General features: G+C 42.3%; 2 non-coding genes across 2 annotated transcripts; one reads left to right on the top strand and one right to left on the bottom strand.

The window, feature by feature from the left end:
• Positions 1-2,086: 2,086 nt before the first annotated feature.
• On the top strand, positions 2,087-2,302 carry LOC116682474 (small nucleolar RNA U3). Its single transcript, XR_004330436.1, has one exon. It is a non-coding gene; the product is annotated as a small nucleolar RNA U3 (small nucleolar RNA).
• A 5,446-nt stretch (positions 2,303-7,748) lies between these two features.
• On the bottom strand, positions 7,749-7,821 carry trnat-ugu (transfer RNA threonine (anticodon UGU)). Its single transcript has one exon. It is a non-coding gene; the product is annotated as a tRNA-Thr (tRNA).
• Positions 7,822-11,205: the final 3,384 nt, after the last annotated feature.

Consider the following 11,205-nt stretch of genomic DNA (forward strand, 5'->3'; position numbering starts at 1 on the left):
AGTTTGGGCTGGAGATTAATGGTAGATCAGTTATTTGTCTCTTTTGTTTGTTCTAGGATTAGGTTACCCCTTTTTAGGTAATTTAGGGGGAGATACAGGGAGCTGCTGCTCACTGCGAGGTTGGTCCAGCGTCTTCCAATCTTTTCATTTTGGCTAGGGTCCAGTCCCTTTGGTTTGACGAAACTCCAACAGATTTAAAACCACATGCAGTCACAGAAAATAGCAGCAGAGGATGATTTCGATCCATCGACCTCTGGGTTATGGGCACAGTACGCTTCCGCTGCGCCACGCTGATCTGCTGTTCATGCGTAGGGGCTGCAAAATCTGTGATTCACATTTTGTGGGGATGTTTGGGAACCTGTGGCAACCAAGGTTACAACAGCTTACAGGTTGCAAAGTTAAACATTTGGTAGACCTTGCCACTATCTTTTATGTGAGCTTCCTGATTACTCACACCTTGATTATTCACATGTAACACTTGTGATTGGCTAGTGTTTTAAAAAAGGGCATTGTAAGTACATATGTAAACATCAGTAAGGAGTCTACCAAGTTGCCTCTTATCGTTTTAGTTTGGACACCCAGTGAGGCTCACCGCGATGGTTTGGACTGGGTCGACTAGGGTTTTCAGCTGATCTTGAGCAGACGGCCATGTTCTGCTCATTGTTCCTCTTATTTTTTTCCCAGTTTTTTCTGTTGTGTGCAGTTGAAGCAGGATATGAAAAATTGCCAACATGCTCTAATACAATTTTGATTGCTTGTAATCTGGGTTAATTTAACATTGAACTGGATTTTAAATTTCAGATTGGAATTTTAACAGCTCCTTCCTTCAGGGCTCGTCCAGGAATTGAACCCGTGACTAGAAAGGCAATCGTTAAGTAGTTTGTTTGGCATGTAGTGTTTTTATGGCTCCACTGCCAGATTGAGCTTTCTGACTATAGTGGATGAAAGACTACTTTTAAAGCAAAACATTTTACCAACATTGTAATTTGAATTTTGGTAAAAAGGAAATGCAGCTTGGATTTGTCACTGACTTGAAAGACTATGGTCAAGTAGATTGGCATGGGGACTTTTCAAGGCTCCACGGCCCGACTCAGCTTTCCGTTATAATTTGACAACAGGAAAAATTTGATTCAAAATATTTTTACCAAAACACAGACTTGATTTTGTCAGTAAAAGGTCATAGTAAAATCCAGGTAAGGGGGAATTTTGAAGCCCCACCTGCTCCCATCACCCCAACACAATGCTAATGAAATACGCAACAAGCTTAAAATGCTTCCCCCTGTTTAGTTCTGACTCTGGGGACAGAAAGTAGACCTGTCCCAGATGACCTGAGAGCTCTGGGGGGGTTATAATGTAGTGAGACCTGTAAAGACCCCCGTTACAGTAGTCAAGTCTACTGAAGATGAAAGCATGGACCAGTTTTTCCAAATCCTGTTGACACATAAGTCATTTAACCCTTGATATATTCTTAAGGTGATAGTAGGCTGACTTTGTAATTATCTTAATGTGACTGTTAAAATTCAGGTCAGAGTCCACAACTACACCAAGATTTCTGGCTTTGTCTGTTGTTTTTAACATTGTTGTTTGAAGCTGAGCGCAGACTTTTAATCGTTCCTCTTTTGCTCCAAAAACAGCCACCTCAGTTTTTCCTTCATTTAATTTCAGAAAGTTCTGGCACATCCAGTCGTTAATTTGTTCAATGCATTTAATCAGTTGTTGTATTGGACTATAGTCCCCTGGCGATAAGGTTATGTAAATTTGTGTTTCGTCCACAAAACTATGGTAACTTATTTTGTTGTTTTCCATAATCTGAGTCAGTGGAAGCATGTTAAGAACCAGTATTAATGCAAAGAAAGAACTGGAGCATTTATTGTAGAAAATAAGTAGGCTGACACTGAAGTATTGAGACAACAGTGACTGAAAATCTAATTCAATCTACATATCAGTCTTCTTAAAGATCTAAATAGATTTTCTCAGCTCAGAGTCATCTGGAGCACGTATCAATTAGCTTCTGTCCCTCTGAACCCTGAGTGAAAATCACTCTGCAGTGAATGAGATGCAGTTTCCCCCCCCCCCCCGCCTAACCAAGACTATACTTTCAGGGATCGTTTCTAGAGTGTCTGACTTGAGGAATGTGTTTCTAAAGTGTTTGGTCCCGCTGACCACGATGATGAGTTGTGATATTCCTTTCTGAGTGTGAAACTGACAGAGAGTAATGATTCACTTCAGATGCTCTCTGTCATTGATGATCGTTCTTTGCTTCTTTATGGAGTATTGAGAAAGGGAATATGATCAGAGTGGTAGTGGCAGATATGTGGGAAATTAAGATCAGTGAAGGTAAAAGATCATGCTAACCTTTCTAATTAACTCAAGTTATAGTCAGTCTTGAAGTATATTTAGTCCATGGTGGACAAGGTTACTTGAAAGGGTTAACGCCTACTTTCTTAACTTTGTAATGCCTAATGTCCAGTTTCAAAATATGAACTGAGTTTAGCCATAATTAATTTTTATTTCCACCTTTGCTTTTCCTACTTTGACATGTCAAAAAGGTGCATTGTTGGGGTGGGGTGGTGTATTTTCTTTTTTTTTTTTTTTTTTTTTTTTTTTGGGTGGGGGGGGAGGGAGTGGAAAAAGGAAAAAAAAAAAAAAGAAGAATATTGTATCCTTGATGTAGATTCTGTATGGACACATATTCTGAATAAACATATATACAAAAAAAAAAAAAAAAGGTGCATTGTTTGAAAGCCTGTCTCTACACATCCATGTTCCACTCCCACAGGTGTTTCCACTTGACTGTATGGCCTTTACAGGCTCAGCTTGATTGACATGTATTAAAGGGGTGGAACGGTACACTGAAGTCCCGGTGGACGGGATGGCATGTTGGAACGAGGTTTGCGTACATACAGCAAATACTTGAAGCCAGGTTACTCTACGAGTGGATACGGGGCGTTGAAGGTGATGTGGAAATCCTGATTGATTCAGTGATTTTTTTGGCCCTATTTGTATTTGTGTCTAAAGGCTGGTTAACCACTGTAGGGAGGAGACGTTGGACAGTTTTTTTGTCTCGTTCCAGTGATTGGCATGTCTGGGTGATGGCGTTGGATATGTGTTAGCATGTGGGATGTATTTCCACTCACGTACCAACAACGCCGACCCACAGTCCTCGTTTTATCCACCACTTTCTCACCTGTACTACTGGAACTGACTGGGAAACCAAAGTTTCCCCGTGGGTCGCCACTACTCGCCGTAGGAGAGGCTGCTCTTCCTTAGTGCTCAGTGCTGCCAACTCTCACGCATTGGCCGTGAGACACACGCATTTGACTGGTTTCACACGCTCACACGCCACACCCCCGATTTCTCACGCTGAAGTGTCAACCCGGTCGGTCAAATTTCTGATAGATGAGTTTATCTATAGATTTATCTGTTTAGCCACTAGTTGTGCTTTCAGAGACTGTGAGGGGGTTCAAGAGCGCTCCCTGTCTGTGAAAGTTTCGAATTGTCGCAAACTGAGAACATTTTTTTACGATCCATCCCATTTCCCCGGCTTTAGGTATGAGCTCTGAGTATCACAGACCCGTCCGTCGCTTCGTGTCCTCTCTCTCTGTAACAATAGAGGTGAGCAGCGCGGCTGGTAGCGTAGCAACTTCAGTTCATGTTAGTGGACCTGCTCTGCTGTGGACAGTGACGCGTTGCATCCGTGTAGTCCTCCGATAATGCGCAGCGTACAGCCTCCTCTAAACTTTGTCAGAGACCAGAGACCCGAATGGGCGTCTGTGTCTGTCAGACGGTCTGAATGAGATCCACCATATCAGCGGAGCAATAACATGCACAGCAGACTATATTACAACTCTCCAAATCTCGGACAACAGAGATGGGAGGAGTTATATTTTGAATGTGCACAAAGTTGTAAACATGGGCAGAAATCTGGTGAAACACATCTGAGCTATACTATATATACTATACTATATATACTACATATATACACTATACTATATATACTATACTGCAACATTGGGCCACTATTGTGCTTCTCTAACCTCGGTGCATCTCTAAATGTAACTGTAAATAATTAATTTGATGTTTTATGAAATGAACAAATAGTCTTTTTTTCCCCAAAAAGTAAATCCAGTAAGTGGGGCCCAGAGGATGAGGGCCAAACATTACTGAACCTTGGCACAAAGGTTAAAGGATAAGAATTTATGTAGATCAGTGGTTCTTATTCTTTAGAATTTCAGTGGTCTTAGTTGATCCCTCAACATTAATTTAACTTTGGGTCCCTTGTCCCTACACCAGCGACCCCTGGACCTGTTCCCCACAGACCCAAATCTTCTCAGCTGTTGATGAGATTTGCTACTGTCTCTTCATGTGGTTCATTATGTTTGGCACGTTGTCTGGGTCAGTTCTTATATCATAAGAAGTTAATAATGTATATAATGTAAATGCTGAATGCCGTAAAACCTGTTGATACTACAACAATGCAAAGGTTCTTAACCCTACAGTTTTGCACATATCATGTAAGACTTGATTTCTCCATTTTTTTGCAAAAAAACTCTCCAGAAAGTGCCCTTTAATGGTTTATTTTTCAATTTTTTTTCCTGGGGGGGCATACCCCCAGACCCCCCTAGGGAGAACCCCACCCCCCCACATATCACATATCACAATTTAAACCCTGAAGGATAAAGACCCCAAAAAATTGCTTTGTACGTGGCAAAATATGGGTTGCCCCCCCAAATCTCACTCCAAGGTTTTGGGAAAAGTTGGCAGCCCTGGTGCTGCTGGCTCTGACTCATATGAAGGGAAATATGGGGCAAAAGGTGAGAGCTTGCAGAACAAAAAAATCAGAACTTATATGTTTAAATTATAGCCGATAGATATCAGAGATCCACCCATTACCTTAATTTATATGCGTTGTACTTTCCTTAGTTTTCTGTCCACCTCCACACGCGTAGTCTTCTCTTCAAGCAGACTTACTGCCTCCTGGTCTTTTCTTGACCTAGTCACCACTTTCTCATTTTTGTATGGCAGCACATCCAGCTGCAAGAGATTCTCAACAATCTGGAAGAGCTCCATGTTGGAAGGAACAGTGGACGTCAGAAGGCACTGTTGCGGCCGTAGCTGTTGCTCTACGATCCGTGCTGGGCTCTGAAACGTCCCCCCCAAGTCTGGTTCGAATAGTGAGTGGTCGACCTGGTGGACCGAGCTTCACTCGCAATTTTCATTTGCTACCAGGGTACTTTCACAGGGATTGGGTTGACATGATGATGACACGCCAAAAGAGGTAATCTCTCCAACAACAAGGTGCTGCTGAGTTTTGAACCCAGGATCTCCTGTTTACTAGACAGGCACTTTAACCAACTAAGCCACAGCATCTCCACGAGTAGCTACCCTGTTAAGTCTTAATGCGCCTGCTACCTTGTATAAGCTAAACATACAGTACACTGACTGGCAGTATTGGGAGTAACGGCTTAGCTCGCCTAGGCTTGGCGGATCAATCCTATCCAGTCAGTCTGCAGAAGAGCTATAAGTACCTGGCAGGTCTCTCCCTTCAGCAGTTTGAGAACGCCAGCCCACTCCTTCCCATTGGTACTGATCATCCACATCTCATCACCCTCATAGAGCTATTGAAGCTCGGTCCACCAGGTGGACCACTCACCATTTGAACCAGACTGGGGGAGAACATTTCAGGGCCCAGCACGAATCATGGAGCAACAACTATGGCCGCAACAGTGCCTTCTCAAGTCCACTGTTCCTTCCAACATGGAGTTATTCCAGATTGTTGAGAATCTCTAGCAGCTGGATGTGCTGCCATACAAAAATGAGAAAGTGGTAACCAGGTCAAGAAAAGACCAGGAGGCAGTAAGTCTGCTTGATATCTCTGATATCTATCGGCTATAATCTAGTCCTGCCTACTTTATTTACACAACACCAGAATACCCTCAACCCCACAAACACCCTAATTGCCTCTAATTTAGCTCAATAAACATGCTAATAAAATAAAAAGAAGACCATGGAATATAAGTGTAACTGCTTAACTGTGTAACTAATTAAACAGGATGCACCATCTTCGTCCCCATCCCTTTCTGGCAGCCATATTTGATAAGAATGGCTCAGCAACCGAAGGAGCGTATGTGAAGTAGGTAAGGGAATGTACTGTTGAAAGTCGGTGTGCAAATGTGTGCTGATGACTGTGTAAACCTTGAAAGCGACTTATCTTATCAGCCCCCCCTAAGCTACACCTCCACAACAAACAAAACCAAAACAATATCCCCAATATCGAATCTACGCCTCCAGTGGAGACTGCGACCTGAACGCAGCACCTTGGACCGCCCAGCCATCCTGACTGAATATTCCAACGTGTAGTAGGATCTCTCACAGAAATAATAATATGGTAAGTCAACTATGTCATGATATAGTATGTTCTCAGTCATCCAGGTCATAGTTATCAAAGGAAGGTTTCCCTATTGTCAGCCCAAATATATGTGTGTTTATGCGGAAATGGAAGAAAGTCACCAGTGTGGAAATGTGCTTGACAATGGCAGTACATTGCGCGGGATGTGAAGACATCTTACCGACTCTGTACCCCAATGTGCAATGCAGGCTAAATCCTGTGGTGGGAATCAAGATCCACCAATGTTTCTGTCCAAAATGTCCACCTGTGTCCAGACATGTCCCAACTAGATGGGAAATAGACTGACATTTGGGTCAACATTGTGGAAATATCTTCAATATGTTCAACTAAGTCTAAATTTGGAGCTCCTTTCAGTTAACATGAAGTACAGGTCACAGGTCAACATGCAACCACCAACATACTGTTTTCAGTCAAACAGCCAAGAATATTTTACCCGTTAGCCTAGATGTGGACAGTGTAGAGGTTGATTATTTTATTTTACCAGTACTTTGGTTTAAAACGGTTCCACCAAGACTTGAACTCGGATCGCTGGATTCAAAGTCCAGAGTGCTTACCATTACACCATGAACCCACTGTTCTAAAAGGCAACATTGGTTTGCCAGGCAGCTTCTTCCATAATATTAACACTTATGCTATTGAAGGCACACAACAATCACTGGCTAACTTAAGTCATTTAGTAAACTAAGCGTTCACACAAGATGTGGAACAAGAAAAGTCAAGAATAGGTTTTAAAGCTCTTGCCAAAAACAATGAATACAGCAGTAGATAGGTCTACTGTGTACACATGGTAACTTTACATGGGTTGATAAAGCAGATGCTCACAAAAGGTGCGGCTGTACTTGCAATTCAGCGGCCACGAGGAACCTGGTGTAAACAACTGAACAGAGTACAGTGCATTATTGTACTCTTTGGATACTTTATGTGAATGTAGCCATATCTAAACAACAGAAAAGCATCCAAAATGCAAAGGCATATAGATTCTTCCTTCCTTTATTACAGCAGCATCAAAGATGTTAAAATCAGGCAGTCAGCGAACAAGGTGCCTTGACCGGTAAAGTTCATGTTATTTTACCTCTGACCTCAGTCAGCATCACATGCACCTGAAACCCCACCCAACAGTGATGTCACAGGGTCCTGGTGTACAGCTGGGCCACAATCAGCCCCATCAAAACAGGGTTTAAAAGCATTAAAAAATGGATTCAATCCATTTCCCTTTTGATATTTATTGGCCCTCAACAGGCCACAACTGGGCAAAATTAAATAATGCTTGTTAAGCACAATAGCAAAAACAATATAAACTCATTGTAGTGCAGATAACATAACATATTCACTGACAAGCAGGCACTGCTGGGATTTGGACCCAGGATCTCCTGTTTACAAGACAGGCGCTTTAACCACTAAGCTACAGCGCCTGTGACAGACACCTGCCAGGTACTTATACCTCTTCGGCAAACTGGCTAGTGGATAGGATTGATGCACCAAACTATTTTTGGGTTGAGAAATGGGAGACATGGAATGACAGCTCCAGCACTTGTTTTTAACAAGCCAGGTCTAGTTAGAGGGATTATATCTCCAACGTGTCCTGGTAACGCCTCAGGATCCTCCAGTCACTCGGAAAAGGAAAGACGAAGATGGATGGATGGAATCCTGTTCTATAGCTCATTGTATGTGTGTGTATATAATATATATATATATATATATAAATATAAATATAAAAGGTACAAGCTCTCAAGGAGGTGTTGTGGCATAGTTGGTCAAAGTTCCTGTCTAGTAAACAGGAGATCCTCATTTCAAATCCCAGTAGCTCCTTGTTGTTGAAGCAATTACCTCAGATTGCATAACCATGTCAACCTAGTCCCAATACTAAATATGAAATGCTGGAAGCAAATGAAAAATGTAGGTTCCGTTTACACACAAAAACTACATTAACACAGATTTAAGCTAACACATGCAAGTTTAAGCTACAATTTACACCTAGTTCATTCATCAGATTTTGTGGTTCTGTTTATAGAAAGAACATCCTGTTATATCGCGTGATCATACATGAATTTGCGAGATCCTGTGGGTCCTTGTGACTTCATCTGTCAGTCATGGCCTGCCACAAATCAGAATCAAAATCAGAATTAGCTTTGTACGCCAGGTATGACAGACATACCAGGAGCTATGGAACAGCGCCACCACACGTTTTCTCGAAAAGAAAGGAAACAATGCAGACAGCAACAAAATTATATAACAACATAATGCACAAGACAACACACAGTTCATGTGGACACATGAAGGAATGTTTTGAGGTGGCTTGGGAGGGAGTGAGGAACACGTAAATCGAGGCAGTCAGACGGATACGGGGCGGGATGGGGGAGGGAGTGTATGGTGTGTGTGTTAGACATTGAGTTGTGTGTGTGAATATGAGCGTCAGACTGTCTATGTTGTTAAAAGCTCAGTTCATCGGCGTGACCTTGGAGAGATAAGCCAGTGTACAGGACAAGATCAGAGGCCAGCTGCCAGGTTGTTTTTCCTGCTCGGGTGAAGGGTGAGTGTGGGGGGGCTGGGGAATAGCTGATCAATTTCAATCCAAATTTAGCGTGACTCAATGTATTTGTTCGAATAGAATCAATGTTCATCATTCAATTGTTACCGACTTCAGCGTCACGCGAGCATCGAGTTCATGTAATGATTTTGTCAGTCCATCTACCTTTTCTGCCAGTCCGTGATCACACGAAGCAACTCCACAGACTGGGCCCTGATAGTATCAATCCCCTTCTGTGCTTCGACGGTCCGGTCTGAGATGATGCGAGACAGTTCACTGGACTGGTCAGCCCTTAGATGTAAAACTTCATCCTCTCAATAACTCCATGTGGGCACTCTTTAAGTTCCCCAGACAGCATATGGGTAAATTTGCTGGCGGCTGTCTTACCAATTTTCCGATTGGTCAACGAGACGATGATCAGGAGCCCCACCAACAGAATTCCAATTATCCATATGTCTTCAACGTCTTCCACAGTCAGGACGTCCAGGCAGACCACCAGCCAATCCCCTTAGGAATCGCGAGCATAGCCTGCAGGGAATGTCCCGCTCCCCCGGAGAAGCATGTTTAGGTCAATGTACATAAGATCAAAGCAGGGACATAAGGTCAAAGTGGGGACATAACATCAAAGCAGGGACATAAGATCAAAGCAGGACATAAGATCAAAGCAGGGTACATAAGATCAAAGGGGGGACAAAATCAACTCATGTTGGAAGTGCCCAGGTCAAAACTGAAACACTGGGGTGACCGAGCTTTTTCGGTTTCTGGACCTAAGCTCTGGAATAAGCTGCCCAGTGAGATGCGTATCATTACTGACCTGGGTCTTTTTAAATCAAGACTTAAGACGCATCTTTTTAAAGTGGCGTTTGGTACCTAGTAATGTGATGGCACATTTGTATTGATTGTATTGTTTTTATTTTTTTATCTTTTATTACTTTTCTCATTTTATTGTAATTTTTGTTAGTGGTGTATTATTGTTTTAAATCTGTGGTTTTATTTGTTGTGAAGCACTTTGGTTCACTTATCGGTTGTTGTAAAGAGCTATATAAATAAAATACATTTACATTTACATTTTACATAATGATCAAAAGGACATAAGATCAAAGCGGGGACATAAGCTCAAAGGGGGGGCATAAGATCAAATCAGGGGACATAAGATCAAAGGGGACAGACGATGAAACGGGGGACATAAGATCAAAGTGGGGACAATTTAAAGCAGGGACATAAGGTCAAAGCAGGGACATAAGATCAAAGCAGGGCAAAATCAAAGCAGGGGACATAAGATCAAAAGGGGCATAAGATCAAAGGGGGATATAAATCAAAGCAAGACATAAGATCAAAGCGGGGACATAAGATCAAAGCGGGGAGATAAGATCAAAGGGGGAACATAAGATCAAAGCAGGGACATAAGATCAAAGCAGGGGAGATAACATCAAAGGGGGGACATAAGATCAAATCAGGGGACATAAGATCAAAGGGGGACAGAAGATCAAAGCAGGGGACATAAGATCAAAGGAGGACATAAGATCAAAGCATGGACAGAAGGTCAAAGCATGGACATAAGGTCAAAGCAGGGACATAATATAAAAGCAGGGACATAATATCAAGCAGGACAATATAAAAGCGGGGACATAAGATTAAAGCAGGGAAATAAGATCAAAGCAGGGGAGATAACATCAAAGGGGGGACATAAGATCAAAGTAGGACATAAGATCAAAGGTGGGACATAGATCAAAGGGGGGACATAAGATCGAAGGGGGAAATAAGATCACAGAGGGAAATATATGAAAGCAGGGGACGTAACATAAAGGGGTAACATAAGATCAAAGCAGGGGTATAAGATCAAAGCAAGACATATAATCAAAGCAGGACATAAGATCAAAGCAGGGACATAAGATCAAAAAGGTAAAATAAAAAGCACGACATAAGATCAAAGAGGGCACATAAGATCTAAGCAGGACATAAGATCAAAGCGGGAGATGAGATCAAAGAGGGGAGATAGATCAAAGGGGGACATAAGATCAAAGCAGGGACAAAACATCAAAGCAGGGACATAACATCAAAGGGGGGACATAAGATCAAAGGAGGACATAAGAGCAAAGTAGGACATAAGATCAAAGGAGGACATAATCAAAGCAGGGGACATAACATCAAAGGGACATAAGATCAAAGCGGGGGAGAAAGATCAAAGGGGGGACATAAGATCAATCAGGGACATAACATCAAAGCAGGGGACATAACTCAAAGGGGGGACATAAGATCAAAGAGGCAT

Source organism: Etheostoma spectabile, unplaced genomic scaffold, assembly GCF_008692095.1.
Source record: "Etheostoma spectabile isolate EspeVRDwgs_2016 unplaced genomic scaffold, UIUC_Espe_1.0 scaffold00018802, whole genome shotgun sequence".
In the NCBI taxonomy this organism is placed as follows: Eukaryota; Metazoa; Chordata; class Actinopteri; order Perciformes; family Percidae; genus Etheostoma; species Etheostoma spectabile.